Source organism: Entelurus aequoreus, linkage group LG03 (genome assembly GCF_033978785.1).
Source record: "Entelurus aequoreus isolate RoL-2023_Sb linkage group LG03, RoL_Eaeq_v1.1, whole genome shotgun sequence".
Lineage (NCBI taxonomy): Eukaryota > Metazoa > Chordata > Actinopteri > Syngnathiformes > Syngnathidae > Entelurus > Entelurus aequoreus.
In genome coordinates, this window is record NC_084733.1 from 68,549,047 (window position 1) to 68,566,422 (window position 17,376).

Below are 17,376 nucleotides of genomic sequence, written 5' to 3' on the forward strand. Positions count from 1 at the left end.
CATCTAAGATGGACTGATGCAAAGTGGAAAAGTGTTCTATAGTCTGACGAGACTGTGGACGTCGTGTCCTCCGGACCAAAGAGGAATAGAACCATCCGGACTGGTCTCGGCGCAAAGTTCAAAAGCCAGCATCTGTGATGGTATGGGGGTGTATTAGTGCCCAAGGCATGGGTAACTTACACATCTGTGAGGGCACCATTAATGCTGAAAGGTACATACAGGTTTTGGAGCAACATATGTTGCCATCCAAGCAACGTTATCATGGACGCCTCTGCTTATTTCAGCAAGACAATGCCAAGTCTTAACATTTGACAACCAAACAATTACACAAGGCGACTCGGTAAAGAATCTGGGTATTATCTTCGACCCAACTCTCTCGTTTGAGTCACACATTAAGTGTGACTAAAACGGCCTTCTTTCATCTCCGTAATATCGCTAAAATTCGTTCCATTTTGTCCACTCGCGACGCTGAGATCATTATTCATGCGTTCGTTACATCTCGTCTCGATTACTGTAACGTTTTATTTTCAGGCCTCCCTATGTCTAGCATTAAAAGATTACAGATGGTACAAAATGCGGCTGCTAGACTTTTGACAAGAACAAGAAAGTTTGATCATATTACGCCTATACTGGCTCACCTGGACTGGCTTCCTGTGCACTTAAGATGCGACTTTAAAGTTTTACTACTTACGTATAAAATACTACACGGTCTAGCTCCTGCCTATCTTGCTGATTGTATTGTACCATATGTCCCGACAAGAAATCTGAGTTCAAAGAACTCCGGCTTATTAGTGATTCCCAGAGCCCAAAAAAAGTCTGCGGGCTATAGAGCGTTTTCTATTCGGGCTCCAATACTATGGAAAAGTTAGAGATGCTACCTCAGTAGAAGCATTTAAGTCCTATCTTAAAACTCATTTGTATACTCTAGCCTTTAAATAGACCTCCCTTTTTTAGACCAGTTGATCTGCCGTTTTCTTTTCTCCTCTGCACCCTCGCCGGGTTATTCCGGTTCCGGTGACCATGGATGAAGTGCTGGCTGTCCAGAGTTGGGACCCGGGGTGGACCGCTCGCCTGTGCATCGGTTGGGGACATCTCTGCACTGCTGACCTGTCTCCACTCGGGATGGTCTCCTGCTGGCCCCACTATGGACTGGACTCTCACTATTATGTTAGATCCACTAAGGACTGTACTTAGAGGGGGGGTTACCCACATATGCGGTCCTCTCCAAGGTTTCTCATAGTCATTCACATCGACGTCCCTTATGTGGGCTCTGTACCGAGGATGTCGTTGTGGCTTGTGCAGCCCTTTGAGACTTTTGTGATTTAGGGCTATATAAATAAACATTGATTGATTGATTGAAGTCACGTGTTACATCAACGTGGCTTCATAGTAAAAGAGTGCGGGTACAAGACTGGCCTGCCTGTAGTCCAGACCTGTCTCCCATTAAAAATGAAGCCTAAAATACCACAACGGAGACCCCCGGACTGTTGAACAACTTGAGCTGTACATCAAGCAAGAATGGGAAAGAATTCCACCTGAAAAGCTTCAGAAATTGGTCTCCTCAGTTCCCAAACGTTTACTGAGTGTTGTTAAAAGGAAAGGCCATGTAACACAGTGGTAAAAATGCCCCTGTGCCAACTTTTTTGCAAAGTGTTGCTGCCATTACATTCTAAATTAATGATTATTTGCAAAAAAAATAAAGTTTCTCAGTTCGAACATTAAATATCTTGTCTTTGCAGTGTGTTCAATTGAATATAGGTTGAAAAGGATTCGCAAATCATTGTATTCTGTTGTTATTTACTATTTACACAACGTGCCAACTTCACTGGTTTTGGGTTTTGTAATATGCTATACACACGGGCCTAATCCCAGCTGATCAGTGACCATCACGTTGTCTTTTAACGCTGGCTGACAAAATACATCTGGCTTTCATTAAATTGTGGGGATGAACATTTATATTCAGTGCAGATTGTGAACAAGCGCAGTGAGAGGAAATGAAAAATATTAACCTCTATAGACTTTGAGATTTCCTCCTTTAAATTCCTCTTATATTAAACGCAAACCATAATTTACCATCCTGTGATTGTTTGATGTTTTTCTCCCATTGGAAAGCGACGAGAAGCTGTTTTTTGTCCGGCTTCTTTTGCGTTGGTTTGCAGAGATTATTGCAATTACACATTATGGATGCTCGCTGTGAAAAGGCATGATTTACTATTGGCTGTTTCAAATGAAATGCAGTTTGACGATATTTTGTTCACTTCATTTCCTGTGCGTATGACCACACTATTAGAGACACATTTGTGGATATGATATATTGCATTACGTATTGCAGATATCGTTATGTCATGAATGTGCCTCTCAAATTTCCGCAACCATTTTACAATAACACAGTAGATCTGTTAGTAGGGGTTACGTTCTATGAACACCTGCAAATGGCGAAGAATTCGAGACACCCCTTCAAATCCTCCTGCTAACTTGACGTTGGGATCGAATAAAGGGCCTTTTTTCACTGATCTGCATTCAGCTAAGGCAGGGGTCGGCAACCCAAAACGTTGAAAGAGCCACATTGGACCAAAAATACAAAAAACAAATCTGTCTGGAGCCGCAAAAAAGGAAAAGTCTTATATAAGTCTTATAATGAAGGCAACACGTGACGTAAGTGTCCAATATTAGCTATAATAGCCTACTATCAAAACGACTAAGTGTCTCAGGTTGAAGCAAATCTTTTTTGACAGAAATGTTGAAATTTAATATTTATTCTACACATTTTTACAACATTAGAAACCATTAGTAAATCAGAGGCTACTCAGAAGGTGAGATAACTCCTGGAAATGACTGTCTTAGAATGGCCGAAGGTGTAGATGTGTGTGTCCAAGTTAAAGGTAACAGCAGGCTGTCTTATTTTAATTATTAATTATTACAATCTTTGCAAGCTGGGTAGCGTTCGCTGTGGTCTGGAACGACATGGCACACAAACAATTATCTGAAATACATACAGATAATGTGTCATGAGACATGCAACATTTAATTATATACAAAGAGGATAAAAGTTGATGATATTAAATGAGCTCAAATATACCTACATATGAGGCATAATGATGCAATATGTACATAAAGCTAGCCTAAATAGCATGTTAGCATTGATTAGCTTGCAGTCATGCACTGACCAAATATGCGCACCTTTGTGCATTCACATACAGCATAAAACTTTTGGTGGACATAATGAGACAAAGAAGGAGTGGTGAGTTCGAGAACAGCCGAAATTAATAGGACAAAACAATGTTCACCAAATATTCTCATCAGTGAAGCATACAGACAAACATATTAAACAGTGGGCTTTCTAACAATTGGGAAGGTTTGTGTCATGTTTGTCCTCAAACAAAAAACATACTAAAACAAAAACAAATACATTTTTCCCCATCTTTTTCCATTTTCAATCCTTTTTTAAAAATGCTCCAGGGAGCCACTAGGGCGGCACTAAAGAGCCGCGGGTTGCTGACCCCCGAGCTAAGGAGATGATCTTTACCGCAGCTGTGTCCAGGTGTTTATGTGGCTTAAAGATTGTACTCAGATGAGAGCTTCCTTCAAAAGATGCACACTCAGGGAGACACAATTACATTTCTGTATCCCTTGTTACACACCAGTTACAAGAATGTCAGGGGGGTGTATGCCTTGCCAGCACACAGGCTAGGATGTGAGAGCGAGCTGGAAAGAACGCGTCATATCCACAGTGCGGAGTCGCTTCTACTGCAAATCTCCGCTTAGTGTCTTACAACTACTGTTATCACTGCAGGACTACAGAAGGATGAATAGCTAAGCATGCTTTACTCCACACAGCAACCGCGAAGCCAGAGTAGAGCTCTTGAATGTAAACAAGGATAAGCGTATCAACAATATACTGTACATACAAAAATTTAAAGTAATGATACCAAGATTACTATTCGTCGTCTACTACATTGATTATATCGATATTTTTTAAATCTTCTTTTTTTTTTTTGTTCATGTTTCCAAACTCAGAAAATAAGTTCCTGTTACGGGAAGACTTTGAAAGCAAAAACCAAATAATTTAAATGAGAGCCAATAGTAGTGTTTGCTTTTGTTTAGTTACTGTGCACGAGCCATTTGACTTTGCCCAAATAAATGTATGCAGTGTTAGAATAATTTTATCTAAGTTATCACAAAAACTTTGTGTTTCAATGAGTTCCCAGCGAGAAGCAAAAACATGTCTTTGAACCTACCAAGAAGAAGGCTTGTAAAACTCCACTGTGTAGGGGGTAAGCAACATGAAGGTGTTCTGTTTTCTTTCATGTATTGTAATCAACAGAAACATATTGTTTTAACCCAAGGACTACAAAGCGGAGAGAAGCAGGATCTGCCCAAATTCCAGACGACCTCTTTTTGAACGTCCTTTTTCAATTGTTTTACAAACCTATTTTTGAACTGTTTTACAAATCTCTTTTTGAACTCTTATACGACATCTTTTTTGAACCGACCTTTTCTGTGAACTGTTTACGACCTTTTCTGTGAACTGTTTACGACCCTCGTCCCTTAGAAACAGCTGTGGCCATGTGGTCAGGGAAGGTCCAAATAAAAGAAGGAGGCGTGCAATCTTTTGACAGAGCGTGCTGAGACACTGTTCAAGGGTACCGTGTCCAGGCGACTCTCCTCAAATTGAGCCAAATTGAATTCTGTCTTTGTTTAATTCTTTGCTTCTTGTCTTGTTTAATTGATGTCATCAGTGTTTGAACCTGACATGCAGCTTTCAATACCCCACATTTGCTAAATCGACTGATTCACAACAACACTGGAGCATTCTAAATGTAATAAAGATGGCTAGCTTGTAAGCTCATTTCTGCTGTTCCAATATTTTTTTGTTTGACACATGCTAAAGTTAATATACTAGCTCACAGTTAAAGGGGCTGTTTGCAACATTTACACAGATGCCTAGAGGGCGCCAACTTCCCAATGTTTCTTAAACAGTATATCCCGCCCTCTTACGGCTTCTCGTACGTAATGACGTAATTACGTGCAAACAGAACACATGCACATGCATTAGCTTTAGGTGCTGTTAGCTAATAATAGCAATTTAAATAGCTAGCGTTAGTTGTCACTGAATGTATATTCTATCATAACCACAACATGACTGCAAATTGTTTGTTGCTTCTCTTAGACTGCTTTTGTTTCCTGTGCGTACGTGTTGACGAGACCGGGCGAGTGACCGCCTTAAACACCAATCATTTTATTCTGGCCGGTAATAATTGTGAAAAAAATAGACATTTGTCAATCAAATATGGTCTGTTCAATCAATCAATCAATGTTTATTTATATAGCCCTAAATCACAAGTGTCTCAAAGGGCTGCACAAGCCACAATGACATCCTCGGTTCAGAGCCCCACATAAGGGCAAGGAAAAACTCACCCCAGTGGGATGTCAATGTGAATGACTATGAGAAACCTTGGAGAGGACCGCAGATGTGGGTGACTCCCCCCCCCCCCATCTAGGGGAGACCGGATGCAATGGACGTCGAGTGGGTCTAGCATAATATTGTGAAAGTCCAGTCCATAGTGGATCTAACATAATAGTGAGAGTCCAGTCCATAATGGGGCCAGCAGGGAGACCATCCCGAGTGGAAACGGGTCAGCAGCGCAGAGATGTCCCCAACCGATGCACAGGCGAGCGGTCCACCCCGGGTCCCGACTCTGCACAGCCAGCACTTCATCAGTGGCCACCGGACCTGCGCTCCCCCCTCCACAAGGGAGAGGAGGGCAGAGGAGAAAAGAAAAGAAACGGCAGATCAACTGTTGTAAAAAGCGGGTCTATTTAAAGCAGGGGTGTCAAACGTACGGCCCGCGGGCCGGATTAGGCCCGTGAACAGGTTTTATCCGGCCCGCGGGATGAGTTTGCTCATGTATAAAAATGAGCCGAAATGTTCTGTTCTAAATGTGTCCACTAGATGTCGCAATAGCAATTCTTTGTATCTTTGTAGATTATGCTACATATGTAAAAAAAACAACAAAAAAACAGATCACCAGTCAAGGAAAATGAGCAAACTACATAAATAACAGCCTGTAATTTGATTTTGATATTTTTAGATTGAAAATTAACACCAATGAGTTGACTGATGAACAATATCACATAATTTATTCAGAAAGTATAAATAGCGACACATAAAGATAGAATACTATTAACCGCAACATGTAAGTGTAAAAAAAACCCCAACAACATTATGATTTGTAAATTTTCAGAATGTGCTTGTTCTATTTTTAAACAAAGAAAACAATCTGAAGTTGTCTTTATTTTTAAGTTATCGTGCCGTGATTTTACCAGTCTGGCCCACTTGGGAGTAGATTTTTCTCCATGTGGCCCCCGATCTAAAATGAGTTTGACACCCCTGATTTAAAGGCTAGAGTATACAAATGAGTTTTAAGATGGGACTTAAATGCTTCTACTGAGGTAGCATCTCTAACTGTTACCGGGAGGGCATTCCATAGTACTGGAGCCCGAATAGAAAACGCTCTATAGCCTGCAGACTTTTTTGGGGCTCTGGGAATCACTAATAAGCCGGAGTTCTTTGAACGCAGATTTCTTGCCGAGACATATGGTTAAACTACTAATGGTAACATAAGCTAGCCGGTGGTGTTCTTTTTATATTTTTTGCGTTAAATGTTACCGTGAGGAAGTTGCAAACAGCACCTTTAACATGTGTGAAGTCAATCAATCAATCAAAATGTATTTATATAGCATTTAATCACAAGTGTCTCAGAGGGCTGCACAAACTCGCAACGACATCCGCTGATCTAAACCCACATCCGGACGAGAAAAAACCCAAAAGACCGTAGTTCATCCAGAAGCCAACAGATTGTCATAGGGGATCTTCTTCCGAGCTCAGCCAGGTCAGCTACACAAAGACGTCTACAGCTGTGCATGGAAGCACATCATCCAGACAGGTACCTCTTCAGAAATTATACATGGCAACCTGGTATCCTTTCCATGCAGAAGAGGAGGAGAGAGCCGAAAGGCAGCAGACTAATTGGTCAAAACAGGGATCAATCTAAAAGCTAAACTCTAGCAGGGCTGTCAAACTCATTTATGGTGGAAATTATATTCCCATGTGGGTCGGATGGGTAAAATCATGGCATGATAACTTAAAAATACAACTACAACAACTTCAGATTGTTTTCTTTGTTTTACTCCATCCCAAAATACAACGAGCACATTCTGAAAATGTACATATCACAAATAATCTTGACAAAACACTTCAAGTTCGTTGAAAAATCTGAGGAAAAAAATTGGTGCACTTTCAAAAACACCATGAAGTGTCACGCCGGGGTCGCATGTTAAAGGGCTGGCCGCTTCCCCAAGATGCAGATGGACGTTCAGAAGCAGCGTGCAGGTAGGAAAGATGGTTTATTACCATAACAAGGCAAGAATACAAGAAACAGGAAACAACAGAAAACCTTAGCACAGGAACAAGAAGCAAGAAACCAACGTAACTGTTGCGTGTAGCAAACAAAACTGCCAGACAGAGTATGGCGTGAGGCAGGAATAAATAGCTCCCTGATTTGTGACCGTGAGCAGGTCAGCGTCTGGACCACTAATCAGAGGCAGGTGACAATAATCAGCACCCATGGCAACAAGGAACACAAAAACAGGGGTGGGTGTTGAAACAGAACTAAACAACTAAGGGAATCCTAAACTTCAACAAAACGTGAACACAATGAACACCATTCAGCAATAAATTCCTAACTTTTCGTCTTATTTTTCTTCCTAAGTGATTTCCTAAGAGGAGTCCATTCAAATTCATGACATGTTCTTAAACGGCCAAATGTTTCCCACCTGCTGTTCTTAAGTTGCTGAATGCCAAATGGTTAGCGCTCGGTGTTTATCATAATTTGCATATAAACACACCCTTATTTCCCCAATATGCATATGTACACACCCTTAATTCCGTAATTTGCATAGGTAAACGCCCTTAAACGCCCTTAATTCCCCATATAAGGGCACAATTCCGGCGGAAAAGCCGAACATCAAACACACGGAGAAAACACAAACAGATTACAGAAGAGAAATTTGTATTATCCCGCGGGGTAAATATATATTGTCAAAACGTAAGTTTAAGAAAGGGGGGACCGCTGATGTAGCCTAAAGCGTTCAAATAAATATTCGTCACTTCAGGCAAATAGGTCTACATCAGGGGTGGGCAATTAATTTTCACCGGGGGCCGCATAAGCAACCCGAGCACTGCTGGAGGGCCACACGACAATATTTCAATTAAATTTTGCTCAATATTATTTTTGATATACCATAAGATAAATAATAATGATGATAATAATTAATAATAATAATAATAATAATAATAATTTCATTTAACCTAACTTAACTTTATACAAAAGCAGATTGCTTTTTAAGGTCACTTTATCCTGCATTATCCAACATTTTTCCCCATCAGATTTGGACAACCATCTGTTGTTAAAAATAGTTTTTAATCATATCTATTCTATATTGTTTTTTATATTGGTTTTATATGTAATTGTTTTTTTCTTTTTATTCAGTCATTGGTGGAGCTAAGGATAATATTTGAATATTGTTTGTAATATTGTTGTGCAGCACTTTGGAAACATTTTGTTGTTTAAATGTGCTATATAAATAAAGTGGATTGGATTGTCACACCTGCCAGCGTGTCCCAACACGCATTTACCTCTGTGAACAAGTCATTACCTGTGGTTGTCTCTTTAATTGACTGCATCAGAGCTCTCATCCAAAGTTAGCGAAAAACAGTCCTGTCTCCGGGCATTATCAGCGCAACAAAGTCCAATAAGCACTCCTTAATAAACTCTCCGTCAGAAAACGCCTTACTTTTTCTGGCGCTTTTGTGAGAAATGACGAAACTTGTCCTGACGGCTGCATCTCTGGGGGTGTGAAATATGGCACAAAGTCCTTGTTGGGTTTGCAGTTTTACCATCAACGCATCAGCCTCCCTTGCGCGCGCTTCATCAGACACATCCCGGTATTTTCCCTCGTGTTTCTTCGTGTAGTGGCGATTAAAATGATATTTAAACACAGCAACCTGTGTACCACACATTAAGCACACGGCTTTACCATTAATTTATGTAAAGAAATACTTGGCAGTCCATCTCTTGTTGGAAACACGCCATTCCTCATCAACTTTTCTTTTTTTAGCGTCTCATCACTTGTCACTGTGCACCTTCACTCACAGGTTCCCCCCGGACATACGGCATAAATAACACATTTCAAAATAAAAGCAGCACAGTTGTATTGCGCGCACGACATAGATGTTTTTTAAACTTTATTTTGTAATTTGTAATTGCGCCGTTCAATTCACTCACAATCGCACACGCGCATACGTCCACACGGAAGTAATACAAATAACGCTTTTCAAAACAAAAGCAGCACTGTTGTATTGCACACTCGACATAGATACTTTTTTAAATTTATTTTGTAATTTATGATTGGCCTCACGCGGGCCGGACAGGGATGCGCAAAGGGCCGCATGCGGCCCGCGGGCCGTACAATGCCCAGGTCTGGTCTACATGGTCGTGAAATATTCGCTCCCTCCACAGGGCACGATCTGCGGCATCTTGCAGTAGCAGCAAAAGTGTGTGTGTGTGTGTGTGTGTCTGTGTGCGTGTGTGTGTGTGTGTGTGTGGGTGTGTGTTTGTGTGTGTGTGTGTGGTACACGGTATTTTGAAATGTCTATATATTGCTCATTTTGCTATATGTCTTTCTGTCTATCTTATTTATCTCTATCTATCTATCTATCTATCTATCTATCTATCTATCTATCTATCTATCTATCTATCTATCTATCTATCTATCTATCTATCTATCTATCTATCTATCTATCTATCTATCTATCTATCTATCTATGATATTAATGTAACATTAGACAATAGAAGTAAGGGAACTTGTCATACTTAAGAACAAATAGGCCACCCAACGAGTGCTCTGGAGCACCCGTAGATTTTGTTCTTACCTACGAACAAATCCCAGCTAAGAAAACATTGGTGAATACAAAAATGTCCTGAAAAACTTTGTAAGTGGGCCTAAGAACAACTTTTGTTCATAAGAACGGTTGCTGAATGGGACCTAATGAACTTACTTAAAGTTGTAATTGTCACGAATGGGAGTGGTGTTTGTGTTCTCAGGATGCCTTTAAAGGACAGGCGGAGTCAGCAGCACTTCCGTCTGCTGTAGCACCACGTCCATCACCCGCTCTCCAGTTGGTATTTGCAGGTCACCGGATCGTCCTTGTTAGCTGTCTGAGAAGGCATTTCTTTAACGAGTTACGATCATATTGTTGATGGTCATCAAATTGTGATGCTCTAAGGATACTGTAAATAATCCTGTTTTAATTCATTTTCATGTAAATTATAACCAACATATGGTGAATGAGATGCACTTTCTGCAGTAAGACTTGCCTTTAAAAAAAAAGATCATTCGTTTTTAATCGACCAAAAATCTGTAGATTTGCACGGCATCTATTCACTTAAATTCAACACGCAACCAATAGGCCTATTATCTAAATAGTTGGCAACATAAGTGAGCACAAAGATGATTGTGTCTTGTCCAAGAATGGTGGCGTCATGGTGTGGGGCTGCATTAGTGCTGCTGGCACATGGGAGCTACGGTTCATAGAGGGAAACATGATTTTTAACATTTACTGTGACATTCTGAAAACATTCTGTCTATCTGCAGTATCTATCTAGGACAGGGGTCACCAACGCGGTGCCCGCGGGCACCAGGTAGCCCGTAAGGACCAGATGAGTAGCCCGCTGGCCTGTTCTAAAAATAGCTCAAATAGCAGCACTTACCAGTGAGCTGCCTCTATTTTTAAAATTGTATTTATTTACCAGCAAGCTGGTCTCGCTTTGCCCGACATTTTGAATTCTAAGAGAGACAAAACTCAAATAGAATTTGAAAATCCAAGAAAATATTTTAAAGACTTGGTCTTCACTTGTTTAAATAAATTCATTTATTTTTTTACTTTGCTTCTTATAACTTTCAGAAAAACATTTTTAGAGAAAAAATACAACCATAAAAATGATTTTAGGATTTTTAAACACATATACCTTTTTACCTTTTAAATTTCTTCCTCTTCTTTCCTGACAATTTAAATCAATGTTCAAGTAAATTAATTTTTTTTATTGTAGAGAATAATAAATACATTTTAATTTAATTCTTCATTTTAGCTTCTGTTTTTTCGACAAAGAATATTTGTGAAATATTTCTTCAAATTTATTATGATTAAAATTCAAAAATATTATTCTGGCAAATCTAGAAAATCTGTAGAATCAAATTTAAATCTTATTTCAAAGTCTTTTGAATTTCTTTGAACATTTTTGTTCTGGAAAATCTAGAAGAAATAATGATTTGTCTTTGTTAGAAATATAGCTTGGTCCAATTTGTTATATATTCTAACAAAGTGCAGATTGGATTTTAAACTATTTAAAACGTGTCATCAAAATTCTAAAATTAATCTTAATCAGGAAAAATTACTAATGATGTTCCATAAATTATTTTTTAAATTTTTTCAAAAAGATTCGAATTTGCTAGTTTTTCTCTTCTTTTTTTCGGTTGAATTTTGAATTTTAAAGAGTCCAAATTGAAGATAAACTATGTTTCAAAATTGAATTGTCATTTTTTTCATGTTTTCTCCTCTTTTAAACCGTTCAATTAAGTGTAAATATCATTAATTATTAATAATAACATAGAGTTAAAGGTAAATTGAGCAAATTGGCTATTTCTGGCAATTTATTTAAGTGTGTATCAAACTGGTAGCCCTTCGCATTAATCAGTACCCAAGAAGTAGCTCTTGGTTTCAAAAAGGTTGGTGACCCCTGATCTAGGAGGTAAAGGGAAGTCAACCGACAGAATTTCTTCAGAGTATAAAGTGTACAAATGAAAAGCAGGTTAAAATATTCCTATCTTCCAGGATATCTCTTCACCACACGAAGCACCTTTTTGGCGCCACTGACTTTTAAAATAGCAGCCGATACGATCAGTCTGGATCGAGGACACCCACAGAAAGCAGTGAGTTATAATACCTTCTGACCTGTCTCTTTATTTAGTCGATTTCCTCAATGGGGAAAAGGGATTTGTGCTAAGAACTGGCTCTACTCTTATATGAGGTACTGGTTGCATGGGTGCACTTTTTACTGATCAATATAATCTATATAAATAATCTATCTCTCTATCTTTCCAAGGAATAGTACCAGAGAAATTAGACCTGAACGCACAGTCAGTAAATAGCTTGTATAGCAGTTAGGGTTGTTAATGATAAACTGATGTGACCGGATATCTGGTTCAAGAAGTGGCAAGTTCGGGTATGCCGGTTACAGACCCCTCAATCGATAAGGTTCAGTTGCAAATCTTTAGGTTAATCAAGTGTTGACAAATAAACCGGTTATCGCGCCAAACTAGAAATCCGTTGACGGTTTTTGTCTTTAAAAAACACGAGCTAGGGTTGTCCGTGAAAAGAGTCACACGCTTGTTACGTCACTTGCAGGGGGGGTTCGAAAATCAAATTATTTGCTGGACGAATAGACGAGAAACTTCAGCAAAAATATCGATTCTGTTCAGCTCTCCCCTTTCAAAGGGCAAAGTTTTCACAGGGTTTTTTTTTAACGGCTTGTCTGAATAAGGCAAGGGGACTGGAATTGAAGATAAACAATTTATTCTACAAAAACAGGAGCTATACCACCATTGGAGAGAAAACCGTACACTACAAGTTTTGGCACGCTTTCTCTAGATTGTCCCTCTGTTCACACGCCTTTGTCCTCCTTGCTACCTCTCCCTGGCGGAGTTGTTTGGGTGTTGTCCAATGAAACCTTAAGTTAACCGAAGCGTGTGTTTTGGACACACACACACATTCGTCAACTCTTGCTTTGTCTCGTACCTGGCACGACCTCTTCTCATCATCGAAACCGAATAAATTTGCGAAGATTAAAACAAAGTGTATTCATTGCATTTTGTCCTAGAACAAAACAAAAAGTACAGAAAGTGAGACCTTCTTCGCATTCCACTCTGCTCTCAAGGGTAAACTGCACTTTTAAAAAAATGTTGCTGTCGTTCACAATCATGATGAAAGACATGACGATGGATGTATTTTTCAAATGCATTGTAACTCGTTAATAAACGTAAATACAAGTCCACTTACAGCGGAGCCAATCTGAGGTCCTCTATTCCGCCCATAAAACTAAATAAATAACAATTCAAAAACCGCCAACAATACTCAATTTACATTTCGTGACTTGAATATTAACCAAGTATTAGTGATATTGTTATTATAAGCGCTAACAAAGACAAACTATTTATAACGGCGCCGTGATCACGAGCTTGTGTGCCAATGTTGACATTATCGACTGATGATTCCTCATTTTTTTGCTTGTCACACTTTATTCTAGATCATAAATCATGCCTCACCTGGATAGTGAAAGAACGAAGACGTATTCCGACAAGTTGGTTCACTAATGACAGCCAATTTAGACCGAAAAATGGCGAGAACGAAACGAAAAGACACTTGGTTCTTTGTGAGGATTATGAGTCATTCTTCATTTAAATGGGAATATATGAACATTAAAGATTAAAGATTAAAGTACCAATGATTGTCACACACACACTAGATGTGGTGAAATTTGTCCTCTGCATTTGTCCCATCCCCTTGGGGAGCAGTGGGCAGCAGCGGCGCCGCGCCCGGGAATCATTTTGGTGATTTAACCCCCAACTCCAACCCTTTGTTGCTGAGTGCCAAGCAGGGAGGTTATGGGTCCCATTTTTATATCCTAATGACAGCAGACCTTGTACAGTAAGTGATGTTTTATTATGTTTATTGGCTCTCATGAAGTCTGCAGTGAGCAGTAATCAGTGATGTAGTTCGGAAAAAAAGTTAACATTGTGAGGCGTTTTTTTTTCTTAAACATTTCTTTATTGAATTTTTTACATAATACAGTCCAGAAATACAATTAAACACGTGTCAAATGTTATTTTCCCCCCCCAAACAAGTAAGAGACAAACAAATTATATAAAATAAAATTAAAAAAAAAAAAAAAAAAAAACATGCATCAGTCGAATGAATACAGGCAAATATTGACATGAAGCCACAGACAACTGCAATCCTGAGTGTCCCCAATACGGTGAGGCACTACACAAAAGAAAGACAAAATATGTCAATATTAAATGTTATTATAAATGTTCCTGTTACTACATTACATTACTATATACCAGTGACGTGTGGTGAGGTTCATGGCTGGTGAGGCACTGACTTCATCACAGTCAGATTTACAAACATATGAACCCTAAAGAGTATCTTATTCACCATTTGATTGGCAGCAGTTAAAGGGTTATGTTTAAAAGCTCATGCCAACATTCTTCCCTGCTTGGCACTCAGCATCAAGGGTTGGAATTGGGGGTTAAATCACCAAAAATGATTCCCGGGCGCGGCGCCGCTGCTGCCCACTGCTCCCCTCACCTCCCAGGGGGTGAACAAGGGGATGGGTCAAATGCAGAGGACAAATTTCACCACACCTAGTGTGTGTTTGACAATCATTGGTACTTTAGCTTAACTTTAACTTTACACATACAAACTGTAGCACACAAAAAAGCACATTTAATAAAAAAAACTTTATTATGGTCTTACCTTTACTTATAAATGAAGTCCATGCGCCGCTCCTTTTGAACAAAAGCATAGATAACTTGTTTAAGTCTTTAAGTCTTCCTTATCTTTCTTCAGTTTTAAAAGTATCTCTGTCTCGATGGAGATCTTCTTTTAATTATTACCTCCTGCTTCGATTGAAAGTCCAGTTTAGAAAACTGTTTTATTTTAGATATGTAATCCTTCATGTTAAAAGTTCAGGCGAGAGGAAAAAATAAACGATCGCTGCTAACGGTTGCTGCTTGTTGTCACTTCTTCTGCAGCCGAGTAGTCGCAAGAATAATATCTGGGATCACTACCGCCCTCTAAAACCAGGAGGCGGGATTACTGCGAGCCTCGCCCAGTGCGTCTTTGCAGCTGTTTTATGATTGCTCAGCACAAGAAATACTTTACACACATACAGTTGTTGACAAAATACACTGTACATTATATACCTAAGCTAACTAAACTATGGAAATGTATAATATAATTCATATAGCAATACGGTCTCACTGCACAGCAGGCCAGCAGTTAGCCAAGTCATTGCGCAATTCATGGCGAGGCTCAACTGGCTGGTGACTCAGCGCAAGTCTCTTCTCAGTATTTGAACGGCAAATGTGAAAATTCAGCGATTTTGAATAAAAATAATCTAAAACTGGTGAAGTTAAATGGAAAATAACTTTATAGTATAATCACTGGATACATATAACAATTTAATTATTTTTTTTTCTTTTTACATTTTTTTTCTTTCCATGATGGCACGTGAGGCCCCGCCTCACCTGCCTCCCCTGACTGCACGTCACTGCTATATACATATATAGAGCGGCTCCCGTAGGCTCTATTGTCAGCTGACTTTTTATCACATTTATTTACCATTTAGAATGCATTAGAAAAAAAAAAATATATATATATATATATATATATATATATACACTACCGTTCAAAAGTTTGGGTTCACCCAAACAATTTTGTGGAATAGCCTTCATTTCTAAGAACAAGAATAGACTGTCGAGTTTCAGATGAAAGTTCTCTTTTTCGGGCCATTTTGAGCGTTTAATTGACCCCACAAATGTGATGCTCCAGAAACTCAATCTCCTCAAAGGAAGGTCAGTTTTGTAGCTTCTGTAACGAGCTAAACTGTTTTCAGATGTGTGAACATGATTGCACAAGGGTTTTCTAATCATCAATTAGCCTTCTGAGCCAATGAGCAAACACATTGTACCATTAGAACACTGGAGTGATAGTTGCTGGAAATGGGCCTCTATACACCTATGTAGATATTGCACCAAAAACCAGACATTTGCAGCTAGAATAGTCATTTACCACATTAGCAATGTATAGAGTGTATTTCTTTAAATTTAAGACTAGTTTAAAGTTATCTTCATTGAAAATAAGGACATTTCAATGTGACCCCAAACTTTTGAACGGTAGTGTATGTTGTCATGTCTTTCATATTGATTGTACACGATAGGCAAAATTCCAAAAAAAGTGCAGTTGCCCTTTAAGGTGCAAAATCTTTCCCTAACACTCCCATCACGCTAGTATGAATCCCATACCAATACCCCTTTTGGTATCGATATTTTGAGTTATCATCTTTTTAGGCAATATTATGTGTTGAATAATACGTACACGGACTACTTCAAAGTACAGTACATCCAAGTTTACTTTCTCTATCGTCACTTGGGAAGATAATAGGGTGTCCTCACTTTTGAGAGATACTGTACTCTATAATTACAGGTAAACGTGATCCAATCGGCAAAAGAACAATCTCTTGTCACGTTTGCTTTTCACAGCATCACTCAGCAATAAAGCTCCTCCAAGTCCGTCAACTTTAATGCGCTGAGTATTCATCTCTGCCAAGAGAAGTCTCTATGGAGAGTTTTACCTAGGCATGTAGCTGCCATCTGCATTCTGTCACCTATCAGGTGGCTGCACATTTTCATTTGACAGATAGTTCAGAGTGGAAGATGAGTTATTCACGCTTGTGATGCGTGTACTAATTGCATGTGACTCACTGTTCCATGTGAAGAGGTAAATTATACAAACTAAAGTCGTGTGTGCCATTAACATCCCCTGACACAAAAGGATTTTCTATTATCTCTGGTGCAATTACACAAAGAGTGTTCAACAAGCTTTGGGAGTGCACAAGGTCGACTTAGTTGAAATAGAAATGGTTTACATTTTGCTGCGCTCAGTATCATCCAACACTCTATTCACACCAAGGGCCTGATTTACTAAAGGTTTGCGCGTACTAAAAACACGCGCAAACCTGATGGCGCACGCACAGCTGATCTGCTAAACGTGTGAAAAGTGGATTGCGTCTGTTACTTGAGCAGAATATAGCGTGCAATCCATCTCGCGTCTCTGTCGTCATTAATATGCAAAATGTATGCTGATCATCAAAACGCCCACAATACTGCGGGGAGAAGATGCAAATATAATTATTTATGTGATTTGTCAACACTCATCACCCTTTTGCGAGCACTATTTAGTAGGGATGTCCGATAATATCGGACTGCCGATATTATCGGCCGATAAATGCTTTAAAATGTAACATCGGAAATTATTGGTATCGGTTTCAAAATTATCGGTATCGGTTTCAAAAAGTAAAATGTATGACTTTTTAAAACGCCGCTGTGTACGTGCCGTGCCGGGCCGGTCACATAATATCTACGGCTTTTCACACACACAAGTGAATGCAACGCATACTTGTTTAATAGCCATAC

General features: G+C 39.2%; 1 long non-coding RNA gene across 1 annotated transcript in view; it reads left to right on the forward strand.

The window, feature by feature from the left end:
- The window catches only part of LOC133645766 (uncharacterized), a 126,109-nt gene extending 114,102 nt beyond the window's left edge, over nucleotides 1–12,007 (forward strand). The window contains exon 3 of the long non-coding RNA XR_009825204.1: nucleotides 11,954–12,007. This is a non-coding gene — a long non-coding RNA (uncharacterized LOC133645766). The remainder of the gene's footprint in view (nucleotides 1–11,953) is intronic.
- The last annotated feature ends 5,369 nt before the right edge of the window (nucleotides 12,008–17,376 follow it).